The sequence below is a fragment of the Cervus canadensis genome, chromosome 1 (assembly GCF_019320065.1).
Source record: "Cervus canadensis isolate Bull #8, Minnesota chromosome 1, ASM1932006v1, whole genome shotgun sequence".
Classification (NCBI taxonomy): domain Eukaryota; kingdom Metazoa; phylum Chordata; class Mammalia; order Artiodactyla; family Cervidae; genus Cervus; species Cervus canadensis.
Genome location: NC_057386.1, coordinates 82,387,618 through 82,402,008, shown reverse-complemented (window position 1 = coordinate 82,402,008; position 14,391 = coordinate 82,387,618).

Genomic DNA, 14,391 nt, shown 5'->3' with positions numbered 1-14,391 from the left:
AGAGACATCACTGATTATTGATATATAGAAAGGTCATTGATGGTAAGTGATTATTGGTATGATTAATAAATACAAAAGCTGCCAAGGCACTTAAAAAGGAAGTAAATTAGTCTTCTTGATGTGGACACTCAAAGAAAGCTCTTACTGCATCATACTTCCCTCCTTCAGCAGGAAGTTTTGATGCAGACCTGAAAAACTCACCAATGAAGAGACAATAATATATTGTAAAAGAAACGGCAAGTTAGCACAAAGCTTTTTCTAATAGTTCTTCTCTTACCACATTTATTTATAGGTGGTTCAATTTCTCTTATCCCAGCCTTGTGGAGCCCTGGGTGTAGCGCTTTGTACATTCTAGTTAATGACTCTGTATTGCAAGTCTATACAATTTTTATTGGTGTAGCTCACTGATTTCCTCACATCGAATAGGAGTTAAGCTAACCATAAAAGACCACAGATGTCCTGGTACTTCCAAAACTACAAAAATAAATGAATGAGATTCATGAAGTTTATTTCTTCCAAAAGGCAAACAATAAAAATTTAGATTCACATGACAAATAATATTGTACTAAAGCACATATGGCCTTGAGACTACAATTCTCTTATATGAACTGAAAATAACTAAAATGTATCTCATAGAAATTCAAAGAATAATAAATAAATATAAAATCACTTTAACAATACTGACTGGCCTGCCATAGGGACATGACACTGAAATATACTAATACTTGACCCTTTCATATGTAAGAAATAAAATGTTTACTTTATGGATATTAACATACTATTATAAAGTTTATAGGAAAAGCATAAGACCCAGAATATTCTATATAACATTAAAGGAGAAGAATGAAGTTGGAGGACTGATGCTACCCAACTTTAAGACATATTATAAAGATAAAGCAATTAAGGTGGTATAGTACAGGCAAAGAAATAGACCAACGGAACAACAGAATAAAATAGGGAGTCCAGAAATAGACTCACATAAATATAATCAACTGGCCTTTGACAAAAATAACAAAGGCAATAAATGGAGCACAGACAGTCTTCAACAAATGACACTGAAATAAATAGACACCCAATGCAAAGAAAACAAATGGCTTCTGGACATAGATCTAACTAACAAACACCCTTAACAAAAATGAATTCAAATGGATCATAAACTTATATAAAAGTGAAAATCTACAACACCCTAGAAGATACCAACTTAGACAGCCTTAGGTATAGTGATGATTTGTTTAGATGCAACATCAAAAATAAGATCCATGAAGGAAATAATTGATGAAATGAACTTCACTACAATTAGAAGCTTCTGCTGCGTGAAAGATAATGTTAAGAAAATAAGACAAGCATGAGACTGAGGGGGAGTATTTGCAAAAGACACATCTGATAAAGGACTATCACCCAAAATACACAAAAACACTTAAAATTCAACCTTAAAAAAATAAAAAAACAGCAGTAGCCTAATTTTAAAAGGAATCAAAAACTTTAATGGACGCCTAATCAGAGAAGATATACAGATGGCAAATGAGTACATGAAAAGATCTCTGCCTTATATATCATCAGGAAAATGCAAATCAAAATAACAATGAAATACCACCCTACACCTATTAGAAAGAATGGACAATTCCAAAACACCAGCACCACCAACTACTGGGGAGGATGTGAATCATCATCATCCATGGTACATCCACGGTGCACTATGGTACGGCCACAGTGGAAGATAGTTTGCCAGTTTCTTACACGTGCACCCCAATGTTCATCATGGCACTGTTTATAATAGCCAGGACATGGAAGCAACCTAGATGCCCATCAGCAGATGAATGGATAAGGAAGCTGTGGTACATATACACCATGGAATATTACTCAGCCATTAAAAAGAATTCATTTGAATCAGTTCTAATGAGATGGATGAAACTGGAGCCCATTATACAGAGTGAAGTAAGCCAGAAAGATAAAGACCAATACAGCATACTAATACATATATATGGAATTTAGAAAGATGGTAATGATAACCCTATATGCAAAACAGAAAAAGAGACACAGATGTACAGAACAGAATTTTGAACTCTGTGGGAAAAGGCGAGGGTGGGATGTTTCGAGAGAACACCATCGAAACATGTATATTATCTATGGTGAAACAAATCACCAGCCCAGGTTGGATGCATGAGACAAGTGCTCGGGCCTGGTGCACTGGGAAGACCCAGAGGAATCGGGTGGAGAGGGAGGTGGGAGGGCGGATCGGGATGGGGAATACATGTAAATCCATGGCTGATTCATGTCAATGTATGACAAAAACCACTACAATATTGTAAGGTAATTAGCCTCCAACTAATAAAAATAAATGGAAAAAACAAAAACAAAAAACAACTAAATGTACTCTTACCATACAATCTAGGAAGCACACTCCTTGATATTTACCCAAAGGAGATGTAAGTGTATGTCCACACAAAAGCGTACACATAGACATTTATAGCAGCTTTATTCATAATTACCAAAACTTAAAAACAATCAGAATATCCTTCAACAGGGGAATGAATAAATAACTAGATCCAGACAACAGAACATTATTGGGCATTAACAAGAAATGGGGGCTACCCAGGTGGTGCTAGTGGTAAAGAACCCACCTGCCAATGCTGGAAACACAAGAGATGCAGGTTCCATCCCTAAGTCAGGAAGGCATCTCCTGGAGGAAGGCATGGCAACCCACTCCAGTATTCTTGCCTGGAGAATCCCATGGATAGAGGAGGCTGGTGGACTAACAGTTCACAGGGTTGCAAAGAGCCAGACATGACTGAAGTGACTTAGTTCGGTTCAGTTCAGTCGCTCAGTCATGTCTGACTCTTTGCGACCCCATGGACTGCACACACCAGGCCTCCCTGTTTATCAACATCTCTGGAGTTTACTCAAACTCATGTCCATTGAGTCAGTGATGCCATCCAACCATCTCATCCTCTGTCGGCCCTTCTCCTCCTGCCTTCAATCTTTCCCAGCATCAGGGTCTTTTCAAATGAGTCAGCTCTCCGCATTAGGTGGCCATTGTATTGGAGGAGCGGGGATAAATAGGTGGAGCACAGATGATCCTTACAGCAATGAAAATACTCTAAAAGATATTACAATGATAGATACATACCATCATACATTTTCCAAACCATAGAATGCACAACACCAAGAATGACCCCTAATGTAAGCTATGAACTTTGGGTAATTATGATGTGTCACCTTAGGTTTATCCTTAGTTTAAAAAAAAAAAAAATGCACCTTCCTGATGATTGATGTTGATAATGGGGGAAGCTATGCCTGTGGGTGTGTGGGTCAGGGATATTTAAGAAATCTCTGTATTTTCTTCCTAATTTTGCTATAAAAGTAAAACTGTTCCAAAAAATAAAATTTAAAAAAGAAATAACTTAAATCTTTCTAAATAATGGCAATAAAAGCTGATTGCTTTATCATAGGTAGTCTTTGAAAATAATTATCAAGTGAAAATAAATGAACATACAGTGTTAAGAAGATCTTTACACATTCTTAAGTTTATACAAAAATCACAAATTTGGGGACCCCACACAGTATTTCTAAAATATTTTCACTCATTGTCTATCCGTGTATGCAATACTATTACAATGTGTGCATGTTGAGACACCTTCAGTCACGTCTGACTTCTGCTATCCTATCGACTATCCCCTGCCAGGCTCCTCTGTCCATGGGACCCTCCAGGCAAGAATACTGGAGTGGGTTGCATTTCCTCCTCATATGCCTCCTGAAAAATCTCAAAGGAGCATTGAATCTACAACAAAGTAAAGGCCATCAGTATTTCCTTAGTTTTGGCATTTTTGTATGTTCTGATTTTGCTTATCTCTCATACAGATTGGAAAGCCCAAGGGATCTTACTACCTGGAAAAAAAACTGGGTTTTCTCTGAGATTTAAAGAATTATGGGTAGTTTAGCTTCAACATGAGTCATAATCTGGAAATATTTTCCAAAGATCTAAGATGTACTAAGAATACTATTGAGTGTTTGTTATGTCCATATTGCTCCTCAGATACAATTACATAAGCAGGTTTCAAAACCCTTATTTGACTGATTCGTAAAATTTGCTGAGTGCAGTATGTTTCCCTGGTGGCTCAGATGGTAAAGAATCTGCCCGTAATGTGGGAAACCCAGGTTTGATCCCTGGGTCAGGAAGATCCCCTGGAGAAGGAACTGGCAACCCACTCCAGGATTCTTGCCTGGAGAATGCTGCCATGGACAGAGGAACCTGGTGGGTCACCGTCTACACGGTTGCAAAGAGTTGGACATGACTGACTAACACACACGGTATTATGCTTATTGATTTACAGAACAACTTATTTTTTTCCTTCTATGTGCTGAACAGTGCTTTCAGTATGGAGCTCACTTTCTAGAAAGAAAGGCAGAAAATAAACTGATAAATATATATCATATTGCTGGCTATGGCAGAAGAAGAAACAGCCATGAAGTAAAGGAATGGGGAGAGACAGTAAGGTGTCTTTCATACAGTGATCAGGGAACATCATCTTCAGTGGTGACATTGAAACGTACGGAGAGAGTGAGTGAAAACAGAATTTCAAACAAATGCCTTGAGGTAAAAACAATTTGGTGCTCTGAGGTGCATAGGTTTTTCATGAGTTTTCTTTAAACAAGAGGCAAAAGAAATTCAACTTGTTAAACAGGAGCATAGCTAGGATGTAGCAAAGGTGTGCACGGATGCCTCTCATACCACTCTCCTTTATATTCACCACCATCCAGTCCAGTGGGCATCATTGTGTCTTGAACATCTTAAGTATGAGAACTGAAATTCTTCTTCCTAACCCCTTTCTGTACTGCAGTTTTTTAACTCCAGGCTTCTCCCTATTTGTGAGACCCAAGACTGAATTACAATAAGGCCCTACCCTGGAGTTAACGAAACTGTGAAGGTAAGGGCACAGTCCTCTAGACTGCAAGATGTGCCTAAGACTGCTAGCGCCAGCTGCAAGTAAGGGTTCAACGACAGAGTTAAAAGAAAGTGCGTATAAGATCATTCTAATTTCTGATAACAACTTCAAGTTTTGGAGTTTCCCCAAACCTCAGTTCTACAAATTAGTTCTAATTTGCTAATAAGCCTTACAAAATTCAACTCATGGAAAACTATAAACACATTTACATTCATTTAGGGCAAAGATACATTAAAATTAGCCATGGAAAGACACAAAGGGAAGAATCCAGGAGGGCTCCAAATGGAAGTTTTCTTTCAGTTAAAGATGCATTAAGTTGCAATGAACATGGGGGAATGCATCTATCTTTTCAAATTAGTATTTTTCATTTTCTTTGGATAAATTCCCAGAAGTAGAATTGCGAGATCATATGGTAGCTGTATTTTTAAGCTTTTTAAATCTGCGATACTGCTTTCTGTAGTGGCTGTACCAATTTACATTCCACCTAAGACTGCACAGTATTCCTTCTTCTCAACATCCTCTCCGACACTTGTTATTTCTTACATTTTTAGTAATAGAAATTCAAAAAGGTGTAAGGTGATATACTACAGAATTTTCATTTGCTTTCCCTCATTTTGAGTGTCATTTCACATACATGTTGGCCTTTTGTGTGTCTTTGGAAAAATGTCTATTCAAGTTCTCTGCCTATTTTTTTAATTGGATTGTTTGTAATTGGATTATATGGGTTCTTTATTTTTTTTTTTTGATGGTTAATCCTTATCAGACATATGATTTGCAAATATTTTTCCCCATTCAGTCAGTAGGTTACTTTTTCATTTTATTGATGATTTCCTTTGCTGTGATAAATCTTTCTCGTTTGATATGGACCCACTTGTTTATTTTTGCTTTCTTAAAAAATCATTTTATTGAAGTATAATTGATTTACAATATTGTGTTAATTTCTCCTGTATAGCAAAATGATTGTTATATACACACACACACTTTTTTGGATTCTTTTCCATTATGGTTTATCAAGATATTTAATATAGTTCCCTGTGCTATACAGTAGGACCCCGTTGGTTATCCATTCTAAATATAACAGTTCACATCTGCTAATCCCTAATGTATCAGATGAAAAAAAATCATCACCAATTTTGCTGCCTATTTATCTTCTGGGAGTTTTATTGCTTAAGGTCTTATATTAAGGTCTTTGTTGTTTTGTTGTTGTTTAGTCACTGAGTCACATCCAACTATTTGCAGTTCCATGCACTCTAGCCTGCCAGGCTCTTCTGGCTACGGGATTTCCCAGGCAAGAATACTGCAGTGGGTTGCCATCTTCTTCTCCAAGGGATCTTCCCAAACCAGGGATCAATCCCAAGTCTCCTGCTTAGTAGGTGGATTCCTTACCACTGAGTCACTTAAGAAGCCCATTAAAGTCTTTAACGAGCCTTTGGTACACTGTGAGTTAATTTTTGAATGTTGTATAAGATAGTGGTCTAGGTTTATTCTTTTGCATGTGACTGTCCTGTTTTCCCAACACTATTTATTGAAAAGACAGTCCTTTCCTCATTGTATATTCTTGGTTCATTGCATAAAAATTAATTGAATATATGTGTATGGGTTTATTTCCATAAATTCAATTCTGTTCTACTGATCTATATGTCTTTGTATTTTTTTTTTTTTTAAATGAAATGCTTGTTCTTTCTCTGGCCAAAGTTATATTGAGGTAAATGATTTTGCTCATCATTTTATATATTGTTCTTATTTATTTAATGTTACGAGTTACATAATATGAACTATGTTTCTCAATTTGTTATTTGTCTTTAATTTTAATATTTATACATTTTTCAATATCATAATTTAAAATTTGTAGCTCTTTAGGTATATCAACTACCACTATCCCCAGCTTAAATTTTCTTTTGTTGATACTTATAAAAGTTATTTTTAAATAATCCTCAAGTATTCACTTCTTTTTTCTTCTAGTTTTATATCTCTAGGTTTTGCATTCGATTCTTCAACTCCTCTGGAGTTTATTTTTATGATGATGCAACATAAAAAATTTGAAAATTTTTTCTTCAAAATTTACTCGATTTCTTAAACCACCTGACAAATACTTAATTTTCTGCAATTGTTTGAAAATAATTTTGATTAATAATGAATTTTAAATACTTTTGGCATAAATAAACTTTTGGCTCCTCACAATGCAGCCTCTTTTCTCGAGGAGATTCTTCTCATGTAGTCTCATGTAGAAAATAACATTCTATTTATTTAGTTCTCACATTACCTAAATGTCTCACACCCTTATATGTAGATGCTTACATTTTTCTTTGATATTTTCCCCATCATCCTCTGCTCTTCAATCTCAATGTACAATCTTATACTTCTTTTCAAAATGTCATTCATCTGGCTGAGGAGAGTTTGGGGGCAAACCTTTTTTATTTGTCAAAAGATACATATAGGACCAATACTAAAAAATGTAAATCACCAATTTCTCTCAACAAATTAATTCTAAAAAAATATCAAAGACAATAAACCATCTTTTCTTTGTTGCATATAATTGCTAGCAGTGTTTTCTGAGATGACTCTTTACTTCCATTGATCTAGCTATTTTGTACACATAGCATGTCATAATTATTAAAGCTTTACAATTATTTGGTGAATAACCTTGTGCCAGTTCTCTCATTATTCTACCGCTTAAATTGTTTTATAATTGTCACTTGTTTGTTGTTCCAAATAGGTTTCAGAATATTTGCTTGAGGTTAATAAAGATCCATTTGGAGTTTCAGAGAAATCATATTAAATTAATATACAAAGTTAAGATAATCATGTATCTTTTAAATAATTTTCTTCCAACACATGACTGTGCAACAGCTTTCTATTGAGTTTATTTTTAAAGTCACAAATAAAATGGAAATAAAATGATGAAAATGATAAAAATTGACTAAAAGTTTATAACTCTGAGCATTTTTCATTGCCATTTGTATAATTTAAAGCTGAATGTGATGTGATAGTTATGTTCAAAGTTTGATAAGAGAAATAATTTTCTTTATTCTGTCCATGTACACTCCTATCATTCTATTTAGAATACTGACTTATTAGTTTTAAATCACCTTTGTTCAGTAAGACAATAATTAACCTCTCCCAAAATAATTTTCATTAAAATTTTGTAGAAATAATTTTAGTTCTCTTTACACAGAAAACACCATATAGAAACAGGAAGCAGAGAAAAGACTCTGAGGGGGGAAAATATGATTATTTTACATATGAAATTTTTAATAGAAATATTTGAGTGCATTTTACTTGAAGGCCAGTTAGCTTGGAGGAGGGAAGGATGTTGGTATACTTCAAAAGACTTTACATCAGATAAATATAAACTATCTGTTTGCCAGTGATTAGTGCAGGTGACATATTAATTATTGGTTATCTGTTAATCCCTTGGTTTTATACAGAAGTCATGTCATTTTTATTTATTAGTTCTAATGGTTGTGTAATCTTCAGGGTTTTCTACATAAATGTTTATGTCATCTGTGAATAGACATATTTTATTTCTTTATTTCAAACTTAGATTTTTCTTTGTTAACTATTTGCCCTGGATAGGATGTCCAGTACTGTGTTGAATAGAAGTGGTAAAATCAGGCATCCTTTTCTTGTTCCTTATCTTAGAGGGAAAGCTTTCAGTATCTACTATTGGGTATGATGGTAGCTGTGGGGCTTCCCAGGTGGTGTAATGGTAAAGAATTTGCCTGACAATGCAGGAGACCCAAGAGACGTGGGTTTGACCACTGGGTCAAGAAGATCTCCTGGAATAGGAAATGGTACCCCACTCCAGTATTCTTCCTGGATAATTCCATGGAGAGAGGAGCCTTGTGGGCTACAGTCCATGGAGTCGCAAAGAGTTGGACATGACTGAGCAACTGAACATGCACCCACACATGATGGTAGTTGAGGGTTTGTCAAATATGGTCTTTATTATGTTGAGGCATTAATAGCTCTTTCTACTTTTATTTTGTTGAGTGTTCTTTTTTTATTACAAAGGATATTGAATTTCGTCAAATGTTTACTAGGCATCAGTTGAGATGACTGTTTTCCCTTTCTTTCTGGTAATGAGAGGTATTGCATCATTCTTAGGACAAAGCCTACATGGTCATGGTGTATAATGATTTTAATATACTGTTGAATTTGGCTTGTTAGTATTTTGGTAGGAGCTTTTACATCAATATTCATCATATATATTGATTTTTAGTTTTCTTTTCTTATAGTGTCTTTGTCTGACTTTGATATCAGGGTGAAACTTGCCTCATACAATGAAATAATGATTCCTCCTCTTCAGTTTTCAGAATAATTAAAGAATTGGTGTTAATTATTCTTTAAATGTTTGGTAGAATTTATCAGTGAAGTCATCTGGCCCTGGGCTTTTCTTGATTGAAAAGTTTTTATTGTTTCAATCTCCTTGACTAGTCATAGGTCTCTTCAGATTTTCTATTTCATCATGATTGTATTGCTATTTCTTTCATGATTTAGCTCTGGTAGTTAGTTTGCCTCTCGAATTTGGTCATTTCATCTGTTATTTGATTTGCCAGCGTAACAACTATTCACAGTACTCTCTTACAATCCTTTATATTTCTGTAAAATCAGTAATACTATTTACACTTTTATTTCTGAGTTTAGTTATTTTTGTCTTCTCCCTATTTTTCTTAGCCAGTCTTGCTAAAGGTTTGCCAATTTTGCTGGCCTTTTCAAAGAAAAATGTCCTGGTTTTATTGATTTTTCTTTATTGTTTTTCTGTTCTCTTCCTTATTCAACTCTGATCTAATCTTTATTATTTCCTTCCTTTGATAGGTTTGACTTGGCTTATTCTTTCTGTACTTCTTCAAGGTATAAACTTTAAGTTGCTGGTATCTTTCTTCCCTCCTAATGTAAATATTTATAAGTATAAATTTCCCTCTTAACATTGTTTTCACCGCATTCCATAAATTTTGTATGTTGTCTTTTCATTTTCATATATTTCAATATATTTCCTAGTTTCCCTGGTGCTTTCTTCTTTGACTCACTGATGTTTAAGAATGTGTTGTTTACTTTCCATGTATATGTGAATTTCCCAGTTTTCCTTCTGATGTTATCTTCTAGTTCCATTCTGCTGTGATCTTAATCTTTTTAAATTTATTAAGATTTATTTTGTGGCCTAATATGGTTAATACTGGAAAATACTCCATGTGCTCTTTTCCTCCTTTCTTAATCCCTGTAATCCCCTTTCTTTTATAATTTGGGTAAGATGTAATCAAGGCTATAATCTTTTGATTTACTGCATTCTTGTTTTAAAAGGAAAACATAAGAACATACATATATATTATTTTCCAAGTATATTTCTCTAGGTTGTATTTTTCAAAAATATTTTTAAAAGAATGACCAAATAATTTTTTTTAGTGATTCATTCTCCTGCCTGAGCTCCAATTGTTTTTAAGGTAGTAATGACTAAGTCCACTTGTAAAATAATCTTAATTTTGAAGTTAGGGAAATAAGTTTACCTCATCTAAATGCACTGATTGTGTTTTTGTTGCAAAAAATACATCCCCAGGCTTAATTTCATTATTTCTCTATTATTTCAAATGAGGTAAAAGAAAATAAACAAACTGCAAAAAGAGAAAGGTGGCACCGTGATTCAGTCTTGAATCAATCAGAGCTCATTAATAAATTATAAAGATGTACCGATCAACTAAATATAAGGGAAACTTCAAATGTTTGACATTTTAGATCATGATAATTAAACAAATAAAACTTTATTTTTTCCCTCCCAGAGTTCCTTTAGTTGTTTTTCTGGAATTTTACACACATGACAACAATTTATTTTCAGCAGTGATGTATATTTTCTACCATTAGGCAAGTAGAAAGGCTTGAGGTTTTCATGTCTCTAGTTTTATTATTTATACATTGCACCTTCATATTTTACTCATGAAAACTGAAGTGTTCAAAAGGAAATATGCAATCTAGATCTTCTGCTGACAATTTATTTCGTTTGAAAAGATCATTTGCCATAATCCCTTAGGCAACCTCCCAATACAAGGCCAAAACAATACAAGAATAGGATGCTGAGTTGTACTAGAAATCAACACACTGTTAAAACATGTTCTATTAGTTTTTCCCTTGTGGTATTCAAAATCACTGTAAATTCCTCTGCAAGTATTTATAAAAATATTTGATCATCAGAATTCCTTTCATATGGCAACAACTTTGCAAAAGAAAGTGATAGAAAGTTGGGGGTTCCATATAACACTTGTAGTAGGTAGAATAGTAACGGTCTTACCACCCCTACACTTGCCTGTTTTTTAACACACAAAATATAATCTTTACTTGAATTTCCCATAGGTAGACATGGCTATTTAATATTCTCTGTGTATTTATAACCATATATCCAATTGGTTATACAAATTATACTTTACAAGACACAAATTTACTTGTAATGTGTTTCTGTTGATTTCATAAATCATCATATTTTTAATTAAATTGTCATCCAACTGAGGCAGAGACATAGAAAAAAATGAAACAGCTTAATGAGCTTTCTCTAAGCCATTGCCCACCAGGTTAAAAAGCACATCAGCCTTGTTTACATGAAAGAAATACTTCTTTAGGCCCATTATAAACTGTGGATTTACAGTTATAATTATTTTTCTCATTGACTTTTCTATTGTACTAACGACCCTGCTGTGATTCAGGATCTGCTTTTAGATGCACTTTCATCAGACAGTTTTCAAAGTATATTTGCATATCTTAATTCAATTACATTAAAATTATTTTAAATCTAAACTGCATCTTTTAGTTCTTTTTTTCCCTTCTAATCTGAATCATTCTGCCTTTGCTTGTGTAAAAATTCATGCTGACTTTTTCATTTTTTCCTTGTTTATGATTTGAGAACCAACTTTGATCCACCTAATTAAAACTTCTGTGAAGGACAAAACAGAAAATGACTGCCAGGAGGCAGTCTGAAGCTATTCAAAATGATTTGAACATCAGTGCTCTAACTTTCCACAGCACCCTCAACTGTTTGCAGACCCAGGTAAACAAACTGCATGATCTTTCCCAAGTATAATCAGTATTCAATTACAACATACTCTGGGGACTTGATGAACCTGTCTGACCTACTGCCATGCTAAAATGTTAGCAAAAATAATTCGCATGAATTAGGCTGTTTATAGGTAGATAGGATGGGCAAATATTTTTATGATGTAAAAAAATACTTTAAAACAAAGAAACAAGATAAAAGGCCTTCCTTGGTGGCTCAGCAGTAAAGCATCCGCCTGCAATGCAGAAGACACAGAAGTGGGTTTCATCTCTGGGTCAGGAAGACCCCCTGGAGGAGGGCATGGCAACCCACTCCAGTGTTCTTGCCTGGAGAATCCCAGGGACAGAGGAGTGTGGCAGGCTACAGTCCATGGAGTCGCAGTGAGTCAGACAGGACTGAAGCGACTGAGCATAGCGCAGCACAAGCATGATAAAAGAGATTGCAGGCTTTACCACTATTAGAAAAGAAAAAGGAATAAAGATAAGAGGGGAATTGTAGGCTAACATAAACAATGAATAAAGGAATAGAGTTAAGTTCCAGACAGATGTTGACAGGAATGAAAATTAGGACATTAAAAAAAATGTAAATTGTAAGCTATTGATTAATTTTCCTGTCCATGTATAGCTTGTTTCCTTCTTTGAAACAAGTTCTGCAGTACTTCTGAGTGAGTAAGCCAAATGTAAATGAGGCTACTGCAGCACACACAGAGTCCTACGAGGTGAGAAAATGTTATGCTAATAATCAAATAGGTCTCTGAAGGTCATGGGGAAAAAGTATGTATGGGCCAAGACAGAGTTATCCACTTGTCTCTTGGACTTGTCAGAGATTATACTAATATTTAAGAAACCTAGATTCCTAATACTTTTTAGTATGTCTGTTTATATAAAATGAATAACATGTTTTTTTTCTAGGATAGCATTTCATGGATAGTATAATTATTTAGACCTGTAATAAATATTCATTATATCCATTATATTAAACAGGCATATCCCCACTATTAGACATTTACAAATATTTAATTTGGGGAACTTTTAGTGTAAAAGTGAGTAAAAAACTAGTTCACTGTGTTAAATATATATCCATTAATGGCCTTGTAGTTGTTTAGTTGCTCAGTCATGTCCAACTCTTTTGTGACCCCATGGACTTTAGACAGCCAGGTTCCTCTGACCATGGGATTTCCCAGGCAAGAACACTGGAGTGGGTTGTCATTTCCTTCTCCAGGGGATCTTCTTGACCCAGGGACCAAACCCAAGTCTCCTGCATTAGCAGGTGGATTCTTCACCACTGAGCCACCAGGGCTAGTCAATACCTAAGCCTTCCCAAGACATAATAGAGTTGTGAATTTATTTTTTATTGGGAAATGCCTTCTTATTTGAATAGTAAAAGTAATGGAATATACGTGCAGAGATACATATTTTATTCAGTTTGTCAATCAAAATTATGATATTAATATTTTTAATTTTGGCTTTGTATCATTTAACGTAGCAACAATTATAAAAATTGTTCCACATTCATAAAATACAAACACTAGAAAAAATAGTCAATGCATTCTTTTGAACTTTCTTAATCGTTAAAGTGGATCACATAACCAATTGTGCTGTTTATTTTATTCACATTTGAACAACAAATTCTAGCTTGCCTCATCTAGAAATAATTCTATATTTTTAAATTTCTTTTAACTTAATCCAAAGAAATACTTTTGATGCTATACAATTGACGAAAGACTTAACTACTTTGTGAATAGTTATTTTCAAGGAATGAAATTTGAGAAATTTCTCAGCAACTAAAGTAAAGGAAGTAATCAAGATAACCTTATGCTATTAAAATTTTTGTTTATTATATAGGAAATAATATCTGTACAATTTAAACTCATTCATTATATATATATATGTTATATATATATACACACACATATATTCATGAATTAAAATAGATAAGAAAATTCAATTTGATCTAGAAATATCACTCTATCAGGATTTTTAAAAAATTATACCAATGACTACCATTGTATTTAACATGGGTATTTAGAAATTAACCCCTTCTTTCAATGGTCAGAAATCATATTGTGTATATATGATTTTGTTCCTCTCCTAGAAGCAGATAGTCAGATTTAAAAAACTTGCCTGCAAATAATTATTTTGGAGTACAAATGTCACTGGTGGAAATGTGAGAAAACCATAGGGAAGAAAAGGCAGCCATCAAGTGTGCATTTCTATCAGCTATCATGCTGGGCTAATGGAACTTAATCCCCTAGGGAAATTCTAAACAGTGGTATAAGATCACAACTTCAAATTCTCTCACTTGAGAGGAAGGGAGTTATATATTTAGCCATCAACTCCCAGAGTGATCTGAATCCCCTGATCATTCCCAGCACTGGAAGAGCACAGAGAACAGCCTTCTGTGCTTCTAGAA